Source organism: Bos mutus, chromosome 15 (assembly GCF_027580195.1).
Source record: "Bos mutus isolate GX-2022 chromosome 15, NWIPB_WYAK_1.1, whole genome shotgun sequence".
In the NCBI taxonomy this organism is placed as follows: Eukaryota; Metazoa; Chordata; class Mammalia; order Artiodactyla; family Bovidae; genus Bos; species Bos mutus.
The window spans coordinates 10,406,218-10,428,216 of NC_091631.1; the positions used below are offsets into that span (position 1 = coordinate 10,406,218).

The 21,999-nt window shown below is 41.8% G+C and overlaps 1 pseudogene; it reads left to right on the forward strand.

Annotated features, from left to right (window-relative positions):
* Window positions 1-390: 390 nt before the first annotated feature.
* Window positions 391-961, forward strand: LOC102267173 (high mobility group protein B3 pseudogene; annotated as a pseudogene).
* Window positions 962-21,999: the final 21,038 nt, after the last annotated feature.

The window sequence follows — 21,999 nt, forward strand, 5'->3', positions numbered from 1 at the left end:
TGACCTGCCTCTTGAGAAATTTGTATGCAGGTCAGGAAGCAATAGTTAGAACTGGACATGAAACAGCAGACTGGTTCCAAATAGGAAAAGGAGTACGTCAAGGCTGTATATTGTCACCTTGCTTATTTAACTTATATGCAGAGTACATCATGAGAAACGCTGGACTGGAAGAAGCACAAGCTGGAATCAAGACTGCTGGGAGAAATATCAATAACCTCAGATATGCAGATGACACCACCCTTATGGCAGAAAGTGAAGAGGAACTAAAAAGCCTCTTGATGAAAGTGAAAGAGGAGAGTGAAAAAGTTGGCTTAAAGCTCAACATTCAGGCGGCTCTCGTGGAGGCAGCTAGCGAGGCTGTCAGTCGTGCCCTCGCTGCCCAGAGAACAATACAGTCAAGATGGCTAAAGGTGATCCCAAGAAACCAAAGGGCAAGATGTCTGCTTATGCCTTCTTTGTGCAGACGTGCAGAGAGGAACATAAGAAGAAAAACCCAGAGGTCCCTGTCAATTTTGCTGAATTTTCCAAGAAATGCTCTGAGAGGTGGAAGACCATGTCGGGAAAGAGAATGCGATGAAATGGCAAAGGCGGAAGCTATGATGGAAATGAAGGATTATGGACCAGCTAAGGGAGGCAAGGAAGAAGGACCCTAATGCCCCCAAGAGACCACCGTCTGGATTTTCCTATTCTGCTCGGAATTCCTTGAAGATCAAGTCTGCTAAGATGATGTGGCAAAGAAGCTGGGCGAGATGTGGAATAAGCAAGTGATAGTGAGAAGCAGCCATATATCAACAAGAAAGCTGAAGGAGAAGTATGAGAAGGATGTCTTGACTATAAGTCTAAAGGGAAGTTTGATGGCGCCAAGGGTGCTGCTAAAGTTGCCGGGAAAAGGTGGAAGAGGAAGGCGAAGAGGATGAGGGAGGAGGAGGAGGAGGAGGAGGAGGAGGAAGAGGATGAATAAAAAAAACAAACTGTTGATCTGCTTGTGAATACCTTGAGTCGCCTTGATTGACACACCTCTCACCCAAGATGTGTCTGTTGCCCTTATTAGGTTTAATTAGATTGGATCATGATCATATCTTAGTCTCTGAAAGTGCTCTAGCAATTGTCAGTGGTTTACGTTAAGTGCCATGGGTGTCTGGAGCACCTGGAAACTGTATCAAAGTTGTACATATTTCCAAACATTTTTAAAATGAAAAGGCTCTCGTGTTCTCCTCACTCTGTGCACTTTGCTGTTGGTGTGACAAGGCATTTAAAGATGTTTCTGGCATTTTTTTTTTTTTTTTTTTTAATTTGTAAGGTGGTGTGTTAATTCTATGGTCATTGGCTAGAAATCCCGAGTTTTCAACTGTACATATCTATAGTTTGTAAAAAGAACAAAGCAACCGAGACACACTCTTGATGCTCCTTGCTTGGTGTGGAGGCTGTGGGGGCAATGCCTTCCAGAGGGGCTGTAGCTCAGGGCGTGCACTGTGGGGCTGGACCTGTGGACACTGCAGTGGGCATCCATTTAGCTTCAGGTTGTCTTGTTTTTGTATATAGCGTAGCATCCCGCTGCCATTCTTAGAGAGTCAGCAGGCATGAGAAGTGTTTTGGATCCTTTTTAGTTGAAGTGCGGTAGTTTTAAACTGTTTGTTTTTTTTTTTAAACAAACTGTAGAACTGTTCATTGTCAGCAAAGCCAAGAGCCACTGCACCAGTGAAAGTTCAAGAATCTTCTGTACTAAATACGATCTGCAATGTTCTGTTATTTTTTTTGTATGTTTAGAATGTTGAAATGTTTTTGAAGTTAAATAAACAGTTGCTCAACATTCAGAAAATGAAGATCATGGCATCTGGTCCCATCACTTCACGGCAAATAGATGGACAAACAGTGGAAACAGTGGCTGACTTTATTTTTTGGGGCTCTAAAATCACTGCAGATAGTGATTGCAGCCATGAAATTAAAAGACGCTTACTCCTTGGAAGGAAAGTTATGACCAACCTAGACAGCATATTGAAAAGCAGAGACAAATACTTTGCCAACAAAGGTCCATCTAATCAAGGCTGTGGTTTTTCCAGGGATCATGTATGGATGTGTGAGTTGGACTGTGAAGAAAGCTGAGTGCTGAAGAATTGATGATTTTGATCTGGGGTGTTGGAGAAGACTCTTGAGAGTCCCTTGGACTGCAAGGAGATCCAACCAGTCCATCTTAAAGGAGATTAGCCCTAGGATTTCTTTGGAAGGAATGATGCTGAAGCTGAAACTCCAGTACTTTGGCCACCTCATGCAAAGAGTTGACTCATTGGAAAAGACTCTGATGCTGGGAGGGATTGGGGGCAGGAGGAGAAGGAGACGACAGAGGATGAGATGGCTGGATGGCATCACCTACTTGATGGACGTGAGTTTGAGTGAACTCCGGGAGTTGGTGATGGACAGGGAGGCCTGGCGTGCTGCGATTCATGGGGTCGCAAAGAGTCAGAGAAGACTGAGTGACTGAACTGAACTGAAGAGTAAATTTATGTACAAATGTAGGGGCACTCAAAAGTGTTTGAAAACAATGTCTTTTTGTATTGGGATAACACATCTCCATTATATAATAATCATACCCTTTCTCATTATTTATGAGCAGGTTCTTTTATCTAAAAGAACATAAAAAAGTTGAACCTTGTTCCTGTCTGGCGTAAATGATTACAGATTCCACATGAAGAGAAGGGGATCAAACATCTGTTTGCATGCAGAGCATTTTATATTGGTGATTCCCCGTGTATTTGGTCAGTAGCTCATATGTCACCATGATCTCCTTTGAATCTCTGAAATACACCATTTCCTGAAGGCAAGTACAATAGTCATCTAGGACCTGGCACGCAGCAGTCTGAGTTCATTCTTTAGCTATCTGAAAGTGACCAAAATTTGTTAAAAACTCTGTGACTTACTTCCCTTCCTAGTTTAAAGGAAGAAACAAAGGAGTGTGGTATTTTTACTTCCGGAGGGTATAACAATGACTGTGAGAGCTAACAATTACCAGTCATTTACTATGAGTTGTAAATCACACAGTAATACATTTTTTGAAAAATAGCATTATTGAGTGCCTTTTATGTACCAGCTGTTGCTGGTCTTTGAGGTTTGCAATCATTATGTCATTCATCTTCAAAACCAACCCCACTACTGCTATCAGACTCTGAGGCACATAAAGGTGTAGGGACTTATTAGTACATGTCGAAATTGGACTTCCATTCAGACAGTTTAATTCTGCAGGCTGTTTGGTGTGCCCTATGCAACAATTGCTTCCTGATGTCCAGTCTAACTGTTGTACTGTTTATTACTGCAGCGGTTACTTTAACAGGTAGGATTGATCCTCTCCAACTGCCTATTACACACATCACTGTCTGCCCAACTTAGCCAGAATGCCATTGCCTTACTTTGAGGGCATTCCTCTCTTCTCTTCTCACCTCACCAGGGCCTTATTCACTTTAAAGATCAGTTGGATTGCAAATACCGGGCAGATGTGGAATAATAGTCTTCTCCATACACCATTGTGATTTCTTTGCCCTTCTGCACAGGGTATCTTTCATTAGTTCAGTTCAGTCGCTCAGTTGTGTCCGACTTTTGTGACCCCATAAATTGCAGCATGCCAGGCCTCCCTGTCCATCACCAACTCCCGGAATTTACTCAAACTCATGTCCATTAAGTCAGTGATGCCATAAGCAGAACCATTCTGGCCATATTCTTGCTGTATCCCTGGGACCAAAAGTGAGGCCCCAAGCTTGGGCACCAAGGTAACAGGTCACATGGTCAGCATTCATTTAGCCGTTGATCCCATAAAGTAAGAGCAGGTCCCAGGGGTTTCTGGATGCAACCACAAGTTGTGGTGATACCAGTTTTCTTCACCAAACCTACTGCATTCCCAACTTCTTCCTCTGTGATGGCACGGGTCTCTCTGACACATTTCTTCTCTTGCTTCTGAAATTTGGTCACAACTATGCAATCCTATCAACTGTTAGTGATTTAACCTGTCCTACCACAGGACACGTCAGATTTCAGTCCCAGTCATCGAAGGAGATTCCTTATACCTTTTTACAGATGGTTCACCTTCTCTCTAGATGCTTTTATATTAATACCAAGGATAGAAGTGTCCTTTCGCTAAGTAATGTACATCTTGACTTGGAAGCCTTTGGGGGACTATTTAATTATATCTGCCTCCTCAGCTAGCCTACAAGCTACTAATCTCAGGGGCCATCATTATCTGATATAAAATAGGTAACTGAATATTTGTGGAAGGAGAGGAAAAGAAGAGATGAAGGGAAAGGAAAAGAACTCACACTTACATTGCTCCTGAAAGTGAAAGTGTGAGTCACTCACTCGTGTCCGACTCTTTGTGACCTTATGGACTGTAGCCCGCCAGGCTTCCCTGTCCATAGAATTCTCCAAGTGAGAATAGTGGAGCGTGATGCCATTCCCCTTCTCCAGGGGATCTTCCCAAGCCAGGGATCAGACCTGGGTCTCCTGCGTTGCAGGCAGATTCTTAACTGTCAGTCACCTGGGAAGCCCTCCATTGCTCCTGAATAAGCTCTATTAAGAATAACTGGGGCTTCAACAGGTGGCTCAGTGGTAAAGAATCTGCCTTCCAATGCAAGAGACACAGGAAAGATGAGTTGGATTCTGCAGTCAGGAAGATCCCTGGGAGGAGAAAATGGCAATCCACTCCAGTATTCTTGCCTGGGAAATCCCATGGACAGAGGAGCCTGGTGGAGTGTAGTCCATGGGGTCGCAAAGAGTTGGACACAACCGAGCGACTAAGCACGCATACGTAGGGTGCATGTTACAGTCTTTTCCAGGAGAGAATGTAATTAGCAAGGGTGACAACTCCCGCGAGTACCTCTCCTAACCCTCTTGCAGTGCTGATGAAGAGAAGGCACGTCTATGGAACGGTGATCCAAAGTGACGCTTGTTCTAATAATGATAATGTTAATAACAATAACAACAACTTCACTAGGCATTTATTTCTTTATTTTTAGGCAGAACTCAAATGCAGCAAATAGTACCAACATCTACTCAGTTGTTCAAATGAGAGTGTGAGAATTAACCTTAATCTCTCTTTTCCTCACCTCCCGCAGTCCAAACTATTAGCTAGTTCTCAGAGCAGAAACGCAAAGTAGAACATGCTTAAATGTTTTCTGATGGCTTCTGCCAGACTTGCAGTTAAAACCGAACTCCTGACAACTGCCGAGAAAGCCCTCAGTAGTCGGTTTCGTGGCCACCCTTCTGTTCTCCTTTTTCACTGAGTTCTTCCCTTTTCACTTGCTCCTACCTCACTGGGCTTCCGGCTGTTCCGAAATCATGTCCGTGTTGTCATTGCCTTGGATCTTTGTGCTAGCCATTGTCCTTCCTGTCCCTCAGCTCTCAGCTTCAAAGTCTCCCCTTCAGGGAACCCTGATTCAGCTTTCTGATCAACATGAGCAAACTAGCCATGGTCTATCACATAATTCTAATTCTACCTACAGCATATATCACTGTTGGATATTTCTCCTCATTATTTATTTGTTGACTTGATTATTGTCAATCTGCTGATGATGGAATCTAATTTCCATAAAAGAAGGAATCCCATATCTTTGATTCCTCGCTGTGTCCCCCTGTTCTAAAAAAGGGCCAGGCAAAGCGTAGATATTCAAAAGGCAAGCCACCAACAACAAAAAGTAAAAGAAAATCTCATCTCTTTGAGCAAATTAATGAACTTCGGAAATTCTGAGAGACATCCTGCTGCCGAAACTGCAAACAGAAGTCCCAGTTTCAGAAGGAGGTTGTAGACATAGGTAGGCGATAATTTGCAAGGAGATCCACCATCAATTCTTTCCCTTCCTGGGACTTCCCTGGTGGTCCAGTGGTTAGAACTCCATGCTCCCAATGCAGATGGCATGGGTTCCATCCTCTGTCAGGAACTAAGATCCCACATGCCATGCACCACCCCCCTCCAAATCCATCCCTTCCTATATGCTCTACCACTTTCAATCAAAAGATAAAATCTGTTTCCCTTTTTCCTTCAGTTCTTCCTGGCCCTACAGATTCTTTTGACCAGACAAATGCAGTAGAGTGATATTTGGGACTTTCAAGCTCAGTCGTAAGACTGGGAGCTTCTGCTTCTCTCTTGGGTTATATGGTCAGTGGCTGCACACCCAGTGGAGGGAGGTCCAGGCAGGTGACAGGCCCTCCTGGAAGTTCCAGCCCCAGGGACACTCCCAGCTGCCTCTAGTGGCGGGAGTAAATGCAGTCAACATTGTCATTGTTGGTTCATCACTAAGTCACGTCCATTTCTCTGAGAACCCTTGGACTGTTGCCTCCCAGCCTCTTATGTCATGGGATTCTCCAGGCAAGGATACTGGAGTGGGTAGCCATTTCCCTCCCCAGGGGATGCTCCTGACCCAGGCCTCAAACCTGCGTCTTCTGCATTGCAGGTGAATTCTTTACCAACGAGGCACTTGTGAAGCCCCAAATCAAGATAAAGTGAAGCAAAGAACATCCAGGATGAGCTCCGCCAGAATTCCTGGCCCAGAAAACCTTGGGGAATTACTGTTGTTTTAAACCACTTCATTTCTGTGTCTTTTGTTATATAACAATAGATAGTTGAACCTTATAGCCAATATAAAAACATAAAGCAGAAAAGGTTAGGACCACTGCAGCAAGTCTGCTTTTTTGAGAGGAATATAACTCTTGCCTAGTCACGCTGTCTTTGCAAACATGGTGGGTCTGCACAGGCAGCCAAAGGAAACACAATCATGGGCCATCCATCACTGTCAGTTCGTTGCCCAAAATAAGATGACCCTTTGTGCAGTGATGTTTGGGCATAGCGCTGAGCTGACAGAATGAATTCCAGGTGTGGGCAATGTCTGCCCCACAAAACAGCAAACAGGTATTGGCTTCAGTGTTCAGTTTGAGTTCAGGATGCACCCTGAGAAGTCACCAGGACATGAGACATCAGAAGCTGTATTTTATGTCAGGCACCCAAGAACAACAAGTAAAAAAAAAGCAGTCACCATAATTAAGAACTGGGAATCAGAGAAGAAGTTAGGAGTGGGTTCTGACTGCATTCTGCAGCACTTCTGTTTTCATTGAGTAATTCCTGTAACCGTCCTGAAGGAACTGGCTAGAGTTTGGCCCTTGTTATGCAAGGTACTGGGCTTCCCAGGTGGCTCAGTGGTAAAGAATCCACCTGCAATTCAGGAGACCTGGGTTCCATCCCTGGGTCGAGAAGATCCCCTGGAGGAGGAAATGGCAACCCACTCCAGTATGCTTGCCTGGAAAATCCGAGGACGGAGAAGCCTGGAGGGCCACAGCCCATGGACGTGACTTAGTGACTAGACAATAACACAAGGTATACACTTCCTCCAAAGTGGCCCCAGTTTCCCAGATTATGGAACCACAAATATATCAGCTATAAATTCAAACAATCTTCAGTTTCAGAATAGTATTTTCAATTGTGAAGCTTTTAAAAAATGTAATTTTCTGCTTTGAAGGCTTGAAAAGCTGGAGAATGAAAGGAAATTGGGCTCTCCCTAAAAGACAATCTCTCCCTTACCCACCTCTCCATTCAGGGAACAGCTGCTTGAAATCCAGTTACCATTCTTTCCAGACTGACCTCGACATGAACACCTCACCCCTCCTGATAGCTCAGCACGCCCATTTATAAAACTGGAATCAAAAGTCCCTTCATCATAACGCTAGAATGTAAATTAAATAATTGGTGATTTGCTAAACACTTTGAAAATGAAAATGCTAAGTATTGTTATTATTTCAAGGGTAATTTACTTCTTCTGATTCATTTGTAATTATTTCATCAAAACACTGTTCAGTAAGAGCTGTTTGATGTGTAAAATGCCTTATGGGCCTTCCCTGTAAGACTTTTGTTATCAAAGTTAGATGGAGACCTTATCAATTGGAACTCATGTACACCCAGAAGGTTTGCAATAGTATAGCTCTCAAGTCACCCTCTTGTGGGCCAGAGCCTATTGGAAAATGAACAAATCTCAGAGCAGTGATTCATCTCTGAATTTGTCTATAATGGCTTCTTATCAGATAATCAACTATGGACCAAAGCCAGGTCCAGGTAGCAACTGGGAACCTGATTAGATTTGGTTTTGGCCCTTTTCCCTGACATTTGCACCATTCTGAAAACTGTTGCTTCCTCAGTTTCAGATGCCAACTCAATCTTTCTGAAATTTACATATAGCTACAGGTAATATTGGAAGGTTGGTCTGATGCACTGACTCCCTTAATGCAATTAATTATGATGACCCCTGAATCCATTTTTCAAAATTTTAAAACTAGAGGGACTAAAATAGTTAATCCCTGGTAGTCGTGAGTCAACCTGAAACTGCCAACAGTAAGTGAGAAATATCCTTGAAATCTAGCCTTCTATTAACAACAACAAAAAAAAATCATGGAAAATTTGATTTTTCTCTACATGGTCTTTTTCTTTATTTCAGTATAAAATTAATATCTAAAAGTATTTATTTTTCAGCTTACATAATTTCTTCTCATTATCACCCTCAATTACTGGCTTTAGAATATTTACTGTCTTTATAAACCTCAAGTATATTTCAGCAGTAATAATGTCCCAAATCTAAAACCCAAATTGATATCTTCTCTCAACTCCTCTGTTTGGTTTTACTTCTAAATTGGTACACGATCTTGGTAAGCAACCCTTACTCTAATCAAGCCACAAACTAACTAGGAGTCATCCCAAACCCTGTCTTTACCCTCATGCCAAATTTAGTTACTAACTACCACTGAGCCACTGATGTATACTTTATTTTAAATCAGTCCTTTTTTTTTTTTTATTTTATTGTCCTGTATTACTTAAGGTACCCTCAGTTGTAAGAGAAATTCAACCCCAAATACACTAAATATTACTGGAAACTTAGTGGCTCAAATAAATGAGAAACCTCAAAGTGGTAAAGGTTTCAATGGCAGTATATTAAAGTTGCTGTCATTCAGTCACTCAGTCGTGTCCGACTCTTTGCTACCCTGTGGACTGCAGCATGCCAGGCCTCCCTGTCCTTCACCATCTCCCGAAGCTTGCTCAAACTCGTGTCCATTGAGTCGGTGAAGCCATCCAACCATCTCATCCTGTCACCCCCTTCTACTCCTGCCTTCAACCTTTCCCAGCATCAGGGTCTTTTCTATTAAAGTAGCTTAATGATATTGTCAAAGCTAGTCTATACTTTCCCTTCCAAAAAAATTTTCTTCCCTCCAAAAAGACCTTCCAGCCAAGAACCTCTGTAGCCCAACTTGTACCACAGGAGTATTCCTAAACCAGTCACTGTGGTAGGGGGGGATACCTACCTAAGGGGGATAAGATTTTCTTAAGTGACTCAGATTCTGCCTGGAACTGACATTGGCATCAATCAGATATGACTGGCTAAATATGGAGATGGCAGTCTCACTGTTCCCTACCATTTTTTTTTTTAGAAATAGGATTACTATAAAGGGTGGGAGTGTCTGTTAGATAGAAAACTGTATGCTGACTCATAATCACTGCCTCAGTTTAAACATTTTTTACCTGCATGGAGTACTTAAGAGTTTTGGAAGTTATTTTGCTAACCAGTATCAGACAGAACTTTCTGCCTCTTGTTCTTGTCCAACCATCTATCTTCCATTCTGTCAACAGAATAATCTTTTCAAGACATCATTCTTTTTACATGATGTCTATGGTTAAAACTATTAGATGACATCCCATCATTCACAAAGAGTGACTTTTAAGATGTGCTCTATGTTTCAACCAGAAAACCCTGCTTTTATCTGTTCTGGTATTTCAGATATGACTTTGAGGGGAAAAGGTTAAGAATAAAGAAAAGTTGAAAAACCAGTGATCCACAGAATACAGTTCAAGTTCTTTAGCTTGAGCATCCATGATCTGGACTTAACTTAGTTCCCTATCACACCCTCTCCATAGTTACACACCAGGACTATCTAATTGGGCTTCCCTGGTGGCTCAGATGCTCAAGAATATGCTTACTAGGCTGAAGACCTGGGTTCAATCCCTGTAATATTCTTGCCTAGAGAATTTCATGACAGAGGAGCCTGGTGAACTACAGTCCATGGGGACACAAAGAATCAGGCATGACTGAGTGACTAACACACACACATACACACACATACCAGTTCTTTATTTGTGAGTGAGTGAAAGTTGCTCAGTCATGTCTGACTCTTTGCGACCCCATGGACTATGCATGGAATTCTCTAGGCTAGAATACTGGAGTGGGTAGCCTTTTCCTTCTCCAGGGGATCTTCCCAACCCAGGGATTGAACCCAGGTTTCCCACATTGCAGGCAGATTCTTTACCAGCTGAGCCACGAGGTAAGCCTAAGAATACTGGAGTGGGTAGCCTATCCCTTCTCCAGTGGATCTTCCCGACCCAGGAATCAAACCAGGGTCTCCTGTATTGCAGGCAGATTCTTTACTAACTGAGCTACCAGGGACTTGGGGGTCTCCAAATAATCTTTTCTCTCTGCCTAGACTTCCTTTCCTCCACCAACCCTAGCTAGTCATGCTCTTTCTTTAAAATCCATCTTGGTCAGTACTACCTGAAGCCCAAACAGTGTTAGCCATTCTTGTTGGTTATCTGTATTGTTAGTAATATTTGCACCCCTAGTATTTAATATTGGGTTGGCCAAAAAGGTTTTTTCAAGTTTATCCATGACATCGAATGGAAAAACCTGAACAAACTTTTTGGCTGACCCAGTGTATCTCCTGTCATCCAAAAACTACTAAATCAAAATAAATATAAATGAATATAATTTCAGTGATGAAACTTCCCCCACAGTGCAGTGTAGCCAACACAGGCTCTTTAATTACTCACAGGCTTTCATTCCAGAGATATAGCTTGGTCAGTGGGTCACCGCTGACAAATCATTTATTTTCTTTGAGTCTCAGTTGTTTTTTTCTATTAATTTGTTTTGGAGTTTCTTTTTTATTTATATAAAAAAGGGGGAATATCTACTTCAGAAAGTTGGCATGAGTATAAATTAAAATAATAGCATGGATTTTTTTTTTACATTGAATAGAATATTGGTTAAAATGAGTTATCTATGATCAACAGAAAGCAGAATAAAACTGCTTTCAAATAAAAAAAAATATGATATCATAATGAGATAGCCAAGAGTGGAGTGGTTCTAGGGCTGGTAATTCAGTGGAGATACAACATCATCCACGACTCACACCGTTGTATCTAGTTGCCCTACCATTTTCAGCATTTTGACTTAGACCTCGTTTGTAGACTCATAGCTGCAGGCTGACTGCAGTGAACTCAAGCATCCCCTCCCCTATAGCTATTTATTCACACGCATCTCTTTTGGAAACTGAGGAAACCTTTACAAGATGCGTCCCAGGCAGATCTCCCTCTTCACAATTCTCATGGATAGTAAATGTGTCACAAGGCCATTTCTAAAGAAGAATGGATCATCGTAGCTGGTTCAGGTCAATCAGGATTTGCCACAGAGCTCAGAAAAGCCTCCTCTGAGATAATGGCTATCTGATTAGTGGGGAAGAAACAGGGAAATTAACAATAGTGTAGATGGCTCTTCATGACGGTTTCCTCTACAGTTTTGTTGTTTCTCTAATCACTCATGTCTAGAGGAGAGAGTATTCCACCTTCCTATGGAGGCAGCTTTTTTCGTTTCACTGACTTTATTTAATCATTAACTTCATTATCTTCCCTTAAGTGTCCCTATGAGGTCATATAATTTGGAATATTTATTTCCTGAATAACATGAAACTCAACACGCAAAGAGGGACAAGAATCTCCTGCATAGCGGACTGGTTATCAGTCTCACTCTGCTACTGCTCTGTACCCTTGAACTCCTTCCTGCTTAATTAAAACTGTGGGAGGACAGCATCACTGCGATCAGTTCAGCTTCCCGGATCGACCATGATGCTGATTCCACATTCATAATTAATTCTCCCCAGTGTTAAGAATGGAGACTTGGCTGATTAAGGATTCTCGGTGGATTATTGGAGATGTCTGAATTGCTGAAACAACAGGCAGCCATGCAATGTCTTTTTGATCTACATAAATATGGGATGTGGAAGAAGAAAGAAGGCATTTTTCTTTTCCCTCCAGAAATCTTACTTGACATTTTGCAAGGGGCATTTATTAGAATGTCAGTTTGATAAAACTGTTTGCAGGAGTCACCCCGCATTTGCTACTGAGCTGTAACAATTGTTAGGAGCCTTAATTACTCTGGGCAGGTTTAAAGAAAAAAAAAAGAAAAGAAAATGTTATCAGACGATTTGGGCAAAATACCTCCAAGAAAGTAGCTCTGCTTCCTCTTGCTTCCTGTTGTGTTACAGTCTCTCTGATACACTCCTACTGAATCTGAACTCTGGGTTAGTACAAAGTTACCAACAGTTGTCATAGCAGATGGGAATGTAGTGGTGTGGATCAGAGAGACAAATCTTATGGGCTGCAGAGATGTCTTCAAATATAGAAGATGATATAAAGCTTGGGTGTAGGATTTTAATATATGTGGGTCAGACACGACTGAGCGACTTCACTTTCACTTTTCACTTTCATGCATTGGAGAAGGAAATGGCAACCCACTCCAGTGTTCTTGCCTGGAGAATCCCAGGGATCGGGGAGCCTGGTGGGCTTCCATCTATGGGGTCCCACAGAGTCGGACACGACTGAAGCGACTTAGCAGCAGCAGCAGCATTGCTTTAGTAGTAGTAATAATAATGATGATAAATAATGGCCAACATCTGATTGAACTCACTGTGAATTACTTAACCTTCTAAGAGCTTTACACATAGTTCATTATCTAATTTTAGTCTCATGGTACAGGGGATTTTTTTTTTTCTTTTAAAAATATTGAATTAGAGATCTTTGTAGAGCAGCATCCATACTCCAGATCCAATGGCCATGGAGACCCTATAATGCTAGGTGGGATATGGCCGGGCACTCTGGGTTTCCATCCTTCTGTTTGGAGATGGAGGTAACAGGCAGTATTTTATCTTCAGGGCAACAGGAAATTATTATCTCCATTTTACTGATGAGGAAACTGAGGCTCAGAGAGGTAAAGGAACTTGCCCAAAGTCACGTTAGAATCTGAATCTTTAAATATTCCTAATCTTCACTCAGTTCAGTTCAGTCGCTCAGTCCTGTCTGACTCTTTGCGACCCTATGAATCGCAGCACACCAGGCCTCCCTGTCTATCACCAACTCCCGGAGTTCACTCAGACTCACGTCCATCGAATTAATGATGCCATCCAGCCATCTCATCCTCTGTCGTCTCCTTCTCCTCCTGCCCTCAATCCCTCCCAGCATCAGAGTCTTTTCCAGTGAGTCAACTCTTCGCATGAGGTGGCCAAAGTACTGGAGTTTCAGCTTCAGCATCATTCCTTCCAAAGAAATCCTAGGGCTGATCTCTTTCAGAATGGACTGGTTGGATCTCCTTGCAGTCCAAGGGACTCTCAAGAGTCTTCTCCAACACCACAGTTCAAAAGCATCAGTTCTTCAGCGCTGATATTATATTACCTCCCGATATATCCAATACATTCATGTACTTTATAGTAAGACTGTGAGGACACTTGTACTTGTTTCCTTCTCTGTTTTTTTTTTTTTTGCCTATTCATTTATTTGGCTGCACAGGGTCTTTGTTGAGGCACGTGGGATCTTTAGTTGTGGACTGTGGGATCTAGTTTCCTGACCAAGGATAGAACCCATGCCCCCTGCATTGGGAGCGTGGAGTCTTACTCACCGGACTACCAGGAAAGTCACTGTTTCCTTATCTACTGAATAGTTGTATCTATTGAATGTTTACTGGGAGCTCACTATGAGCTGGGGACTATTGTTCAGTCTCTAAGTCATGTCCGACTCTTTCGAAACCTACGACTGCAGCCCACTAGGCTCCTCTGCCCATGGGGTTCTTGAGGCAAGAATATGGCAGTGGGCTGCCACTTCCTTCTCCAGGGGATCATTTCAGACTAGGGATCAAATCCAAGTGTTCTGCATTGGCAGGCAGACTCTTTACCACTGAACCACTATTAGGGGTTTGTTAATGTCTTAGTTCTCACAGTGACCCTGTCGGGCAGGTACAATTGCTAAGTATTTAAATAATCTCTTACTCTAGAAAAGTTAGGAAGAGAAATGTTAAATAACTTAGTGAGGCCAAGATTAAAAGGCAAAATATGGGGCTATGGAGCCTGATTTGAATGCCTAGGATCTCACTGAATAATTATAAAATAATAGATGGACTTGCCTGGTGGCTCAGATGGTAAAGAATCTGCCTGCAGTGCAGGAGATCTGGCTTTGATACCTGGGTTGAGAACATCCCCTGGAGAAGGGAACGGCTACCCACTTCAGAATTCGAAGGATGGAGGAGACTTGCGGACTGTAGTCCACGGGGCCGCAAAGACTCAGACACAGCTGAGCCACTTTCGCTTTCATGTACATTTCTGATAAGACCTAAGAATCAATCAACTAAATCAAAAAGTGCGTATATTTTTAGTTGTGGAAAGCGGATCTCCCATTGGCAGTCTGCTTTGTTCTTCCCTTTGTGAGTTCCTTCGTTTATCGAAAGCCATTCCTTTAAAAGATCTTTTCATGCACAGCATCTTTACTGGATACTGTTTGTGGAAAGGTAGAAATGACATAGTTTTTCTCTCTCAAAGCTTCACAGTGGAGAGGAAAAAACAGTCATGGAATCATACAGCTTACGACACAGCGGCTGCTGAGAGCGGCCGCCTCTCTTATCCCCTGAGAGGTCTTTCAGGAGAACCTCTTTGGGTCACGTTTCCCCTCTGTGTGTGGCATGGTAAGCAGGGGAAGGTTGCATTACCCCCAGATCTCTGTGGACAAATGGAGCAGACATTCATAAAAGGCTTCCTGTGCAGCACCCAGAAGGTTTAAGAAAAGTTGCTTCATTACTATTTCAAGGTTCTATCATCCCAAAAGGCCACCTCAAAGTCTATCAAAGACTGATCTTTAGAAATTCACTCCTGTTCTGTACACAAAGCAGCATGGTCCCTGAGAGGAAAAAAAAAATAGTTCTGCTGCTGCATCCAAGGTTTATAGTACTGCAGATCTCCCATATCTTTTGTGTGAAGTTGAATCACCATCAGGTACAAAGGTGTTGTGTTAGTTGATTCCTTTCTTGGTGAGCGAAGGAAAGCCTCATTTAACCACTTTCAGATAGAGGGATTTACAGGGTACAAAAGGGCCGTGGAGGTTCTGAAGCCGTAGGACTTGGGTTTGAATCCTGACTCCAAAAGGCAATAGCCTTGAAACTTGTGCAAGTCACTTGACCTCTTCATATCTCAATTTATATATATATATATATATATATATATATATATATATATAAAGTTCTAGATGAGATGCTAGCACTAAGTGCTCAAGAAGAGGTAGCCATTATTATGTCATCAGAAATTGAAGCTCTTGGCATTTGCTAATCTCTGGTTCTCTCTCACCCTCATGGCATTTCTGATTTTCCCTGCATATTTCCACTTAGCCATTTGTCTGGTGTCTCATCATTTTCAAATAGACATGGCCCCTCCCAGTCTCAGCTCTACCTCCTAAATCCTACTGCCAGCTCCCATCATCAGTTGTACCAATTCTCACCTTGCTCCTTTGTTGGAATTTCTGAGAAAATCTTCTGGAATAAGGAAAGGCATTTAGCTTTGGGCATAGCAAGCACTGTGGGTCTGGTATCTATGCTTGGTCCAATTGTCTGGGTCATGGGTGACTGTCCTAGTCCTTTAGGGCAGTTTTAATAGAATATCACTGACTGCGAGGCTTATTATATAACACGCATTCCTTTTTCACTCTTCTGGAGCCTGGAAGTCTAAGATCAGGGTGCAGCATGGTTGGATTCTAATGAAGGTCCTCTTCTAGTTTGTAGACTATCGGGAGATCTGTGGGGTCTCTTATAGAAACAGTGTTCCCGTTCATGAGAGTTCCAGCCTCACACATTAAGAACCTCCAGAAAGCTCTGCCTTCTAACACCATCACCTCGGAGGTGAGGAGTTTCACATGAATTTGAATGGGGGAATAAATGTTCAGAGGGCTTCCCAGGTGGCTCAATGGTAAAAAAAAATCCACCTGCAATGCAGGAAATGCAGGCAGTCATGTGTTCGATCCCTTGGTTGAGAAGATCCCCTGGAGGAGGGCCTGGCAACCGACTCCAGTATTCTTGCCTGGAGAATCCCATGGTTAGAGGAGACTGGTGGGTTAGAGTCTACATGGTCACAGAGAGTCAGATAGGACTGAAGTGACTGAGCAAATGCAGGAGCCCCAGGAGGCAGGGGAGCGATCCCTGGGTCAGGAAGATCCCCTGGAGGAGGAAATGGCAACCCACTTTAATATTCTTACCAGGCTGATTCCATGAGCAGAGGATCCTGGTGGGCTACAGTCCATACTAGCAAAAGAGTCAGACATGACTGAGCAACTGAGCATGAAAAAAATATTCTGACCCTTAGCCGTTGGAGTTATTGAGGCCTGCTTGTTCATCAGGGGTGCTGTGGGTAAGAGTTCCTCAGACAGGGCCTTCAGAAGACTGACCTGCTTAATGCACATAGAAACAAGTGGAAGAATGGAGTAGAGGATCAGGAAGTGTGTGCTTAGTAATGTTATCCATGTATCATGGTTTCATCTGTATGTTCCTTATTCATTCATTCAGTTCAGTTCAGTTCAGTTCATTTCAGTCGCTCAGTCGTATCCCACTCTTTGCGACCCCATGAATTGCAGCACGCCAGGCCTCCCTGTCCATCACCAAATCCCAAACTCATGTGCATCGAGTCAGTGATGCCATCCAGACATCTCATCCTCTGTCATCCCCTTCTCCTCCTGCCCCCAATCCCTCCCAGCATTAGGGTCTTTTCCAATGAGTCAACTCTTCACATGAGGTGGCCAAAGTACTAGAGTTTCAGCCTCAGCATCAGTCCTTCCAATGAACACCCAGGACTGATCTCCTTTAGGATAGACTGGTTGGATCTCCTTGCAGTCCAAGGGACTCTCAAGAGTCTTCTCCAACACCACAGTTCAAAAGCATCAATTCTTTGGCACTCAGCTTTCTTCACAGTCCAACTCTCACATCCATACCTGACCACTGGAAAAACCATAGCCTTGACTAGATGGACATTTGTTGGCAAAGTAGTATCTCTGCTTTTGAATATGCTATCTGGGTTGGTCATAACTTAAGTCATGACTTTCCTTCCAAGGAGTAAGTGTCTTTTAATTTCATGGCTGCAGTCACCATCTGCAGTGATTTTGAAGCCCAGAAAAATAAAGTCAGCTACTGTTTCCCCATCTATTTCCCATGAAGTGATGGGACCAGAGGCCATGATCTTTGTTTTCTGAATGTTGAGCTTTAAGCCAACTTTTTCACTCTCCTCTTTCACTTTCATCAAAAGGCTTTTTCATTCCTCTTCACTTTCTGCCATAAGGGTGGTGTCATCTGCATATCTGAGGTTACTGATATTTCTCCCAGCAATCTTGATTCCAGCTTGTGCTTCTTCCAGCCCAGCGTTTCTCATGATATACTCTGCATATAAGTTAAATAAGCAGGGTGACAATATACAGTCTTGATGTACTCCTTTTCCTATTTGGAACCAGTCTGTTGTTCCATGTCCAGTTCTAACTGTTGCTTCCTGATGGGCATAGAGGTTTCTCAAGAGGCAGGTCAGGTGGTCTGGTATTCCCATCCCTTTCAGAATTTTCCACAGTTTATTGTGATCCACACATTCAAAGGCTTTGGCATAGTCAATAAAGCAGAAATAGATGTTTTTCTGGAACTCTCTTGCTTTTTCCATGATCCAGCGGATGTTGGCAATTTGATCTCTGGTTCCTCTGCCTTTTTTAAAACCAGCTTGAACATCTGGAAGTTCATGGTTCATGTATTGCTGAAGCCTGGCTTGGAGAATTTTGAGCATTACTTTACTAGTGTGTGAGATGAGTGCAATTGTGCGGTAGTTTGAGCATTCTTTGGAATTGGAATGAAAACTGACGTTTTCCAGTCCTGTGGCCACTGCTGAGTTTTCCAAATGTGCTGGTATCTTTAGTGCAGCACTTTCACAGCATCATCTTTCAGGATTTGGAATAGCTCAACTGGAATTCCATCACTTCCACTAGCTTTGTTCGTAGTGATGCTTTCTAAGGCCCACTTGACTTTACATTCCAGGATGTCTGGCTCTAGGTGAGTGATCACACCATCGTGATTATCTGGGTCATGAAGATCTAATTTCTACAGTTCTTCTGTGTATTCTTGCCACCTCTTCTTAATATCTTTTGCTTCTGTTAGGTCCATACCATTTCTGTCCTTTATTGAGCCCATCTTTTCATGAAATGTTCCCTTGGTATCTCTAGTTTTCTTGAAGAGATCTCTAGTCTTTCCCTTTCTGTTGTTTTCCTCTATTTCTTTGCATTGATCGCTGAGGAAGGCTTTCTTATCTGTCCTTGCTGTTCTTTGGAACTCTGCATTCAAATGGGAATATCTTTCCTTTTCTCCTTTGGTTTTTGCTTCTCTTCATTTCACAGCTATTTGTAAGGACTCCTCAGACAGCCATTTTCCTTTTTTCATTTCTTTTCCATGAGGATGGTCTTGATCCCTGTCTCCTGTACAATGTCACGAACCTCCATCCATAGTTCATCAGGCACTCTGTCTATCAGATCTAGTCCCTTAAATTTATTTCTCACTTCCACTGTATAATCATAAGGGATTTGATTTAGGTCATACCTGAATGGTCTAGTGTTTTTCCCTACTTTCTTCAATTTAAATCTGAATTTGGCAATAAGGAGTTCATGATCTGAACCACAGTCAGCTCCCAGTCTTGTTTTTGCTGACTGCATGAAGCTTCTCCATCTTTGGCTGCAAAGAATATAATCAATCTGATTTTGGTGTTGACCATCTGGTGATGTCCATGTGTAGAGTCTTTTGTGTTGTTGGAAGAGGGTGTTTACTATGACCAGTGCATTTTCTTGGCAAAACTCTATTAGCCTTTGCCCTGCTTCAGTCTGTAGTCCAAGGCCAAATTTGCCTGTTACTCCAGGTGTTTCTCGACTTCTACTTTTGCATTCCAGTCCCCTATAATGAAAAGGACATTTTTTTGGATGTTAGTTCTAAAAGGTTTTGTAGATCTTCATAGAACCGTTCAACTTCAGCTCTAGGCTTGGATCACCGTGATATTGAATGGTTTACCTTGGAAACGAACAGAGATCATTTTTTCATTTTTGATATTGCATCCAAGTACTGAATTTCAGACTCTCTTGTTAACCATGATGCCTACTCCATTTCTTCTAAGGGATTCCTGCCCACAGTAGTAGATATAATTGTCATCTGAGTTAATTCACCCATTCTAGTCCAATTTAAGCTCCTCAACTTGGCCTTCAAGCTAGGACTGGTTCATCCTTGTTCTTCCAGAGCCAAGCATAACACTACACATATTTAGTATTTAAACACTTCTTGTATGTTTACTAAATGTTAGATAAATAATGAGTATCAGGGACTCTCTCTCTTTATCTGTGAATATAATGTTTAAGTTAATGTACTACTTAAAACTTAATTTTTCCATCAGTTTAATTCTAGAATCTATATTATAACCATAATGTATGCTACACAGTTAAATTTTCTCAGTGATCCCATAAAATAAAATTTACTGTCCACATTTCACAATGAGAAAACCGAGCCCTAGAAGGTAATTTAGCTAGACCCATCTAGGTATTAAGCAGTAAAGCGGGCATTTCAATCCACATTTGTTTTATTTCAGAGCTTCTTTTTCACTGTATATTATTATATTATTGTGATATTTCATCTTGTTGATTTTTGGAGCACTCCTCTGTCAACATCTCTTTGAGTATTTATTTTAATATTCACCTTGTAATCCACCTCTCCACCTTTTTTGTCATGGACAAATTTACAGGGTACACATTCTGTTTAATTTCACAGGGCCAAGTATAGAACTCAGTAATAGAACCCCTGTGTGAAGCCATTCCTAAAGATGATTGCCAAAGTAATTAATCAGTCATCTTTGGGTGCAGTGTTCAGATGATTACCAATCCACTTAATGGCTCTTCATTAATTAATTAATTCTTCAGATAATTACCAATCCCTCACAGATCCTCACCTTGACCTGAAGAAAACCATGAGAGATTTTGGTAATGGATTCACACTTATACACAAATCCCATTTGCCTCCAGCCATCTTCCAGGCAGTATTGGTCTCTACAGAGCATCTGTTCCTCATCACCTTGTTCTAAGTGAAGGTTTGATATTTCCTACCAGTGGGTGACTTCATAGGGAGATCAATAATAGGAACGCTTCTTTTTTCAGAAGAAAGTTCTCATCATTGGACATGTTGCATCCTTTCGCTGACTCTGAAAATGGCATTTATTCATAGAGTAGTGCAGTTCTGCTGGAGAAAGAGCAGAAGGAATGGTCTAATTGGAGATCCACGCCCTATCTTTGAGGGCATACACATCCGGTTTCTCTGCTTTACCGTTTCAAATGCTAACACCACATAGTAATAAGTCAAGACAGAGAACAGTGTTCTGACTCTGATTTCTGAGATCCTTCTGATTTACTACAGTGGTGGTGCTCATGAATGCAGGGCTCTAAAAGAGGTACTGTTACTGGCCAGGTGTTATTTTTGGAAGAAGGTGTTTTCTTCTATTTAAATATCTTTTACCTTTAGAAAGAAGATTATGAATTGGGTTAAGAGGTAGGGACACAACAGCAACAAATTTTATAGATTATAAAGTCCAAATGATCATAGGTTAAATCATAGATGGTTTATCAGTGGGTTGCAACATTTTGAAAGTCATGATACTATCACAAAAATCTTGAGAAATTAATACAGGCAATAAATCTCTCCCCAGAAATTTCTCATAAATAAACACACAGAGTAATACATCTCATTTCAAAGTGTTCCAGAGCCAGTGATGCTCCTCTTGGAAAGCAGGTCAAGGACCCTTAGGTCAAATACTGTTTTAAGAAAAGATGTGAAGCTAAATTCCTCTCTGAAGTTAGTGGGATTAAATAAGTTATAGAACTGTGTAATAAAAAATAGATATCATAGAACTCTTAGTTGATCTGATTTTGGTCTCTTGGAATCACTGCCCATGTTCAAAACAGCTGCAAAATTGTGTGTGTGTGTGTGTGTGAGATTCTGTTGCTCAACAGTAGGTCTGAAAGACTGGCATGCTTCCCCACATTTTTGAAGAAGTTAATATGAGTGTCTCGGGGGAGCAGAGGTCAGATTCCAGATTTACGTATGTAAGTCTGGTCATACTAGGGAAAGGTGCTCTCTTTAACTTGGTGGCATTAGATTTTCAAAACAAGGGTGAAGCTGAGATTGAGGAGACAGGAATATTTAAACTAGTCAGATAATTTTCTAATAGAGGATAAGTGAGAGCTGTGATAGAGCAAATACATATGGTTCTAGTTGAGAAACAGTAGACAGAGGTGCCAAAGCAATGGAAAGGGGATGAGGGAATGGCAGGGATTAAGTTATATTAATGTATTCAGTGCATATAAAATGGACATTTGGGCACTTTGTTTTGAGAAAATAAAAATGTGTTATTTGGGAGGGTTGGGATGTGGGGGAAATGGGTGAATGTAGGCAAAAGGTAAAAACTTCCAATTATAAATAGGTACGTTCTGGGTCTGTAATATATAGCACAGTGACTCTAGATAAAAATATTGTATATTTTAAAGTTTCTAAGAAGATATAAATAAATCTTTTAAATTCTCATTTAAGAAAATGTACAACTCTCCAGGAGTTGGTGATGGACAGGGAGGCCTGGCGTGCTGCAGTCCATGGGGTCTCAAAGAGTCGGACACGACTGAGCAACTGAACTGAACAACTATGTGAAGTTGTTAGCTAAACTTACTGTGGCAGATAATTTCATAATACATATACATATATATATATAATTATTATCCTGTATACCTTAGACTGATACAGTATTATATGGCAGTTATAACTCAATAAAGCTGCAAACATGTGTACTAGATTTAATTTTTTTCTGACTTCT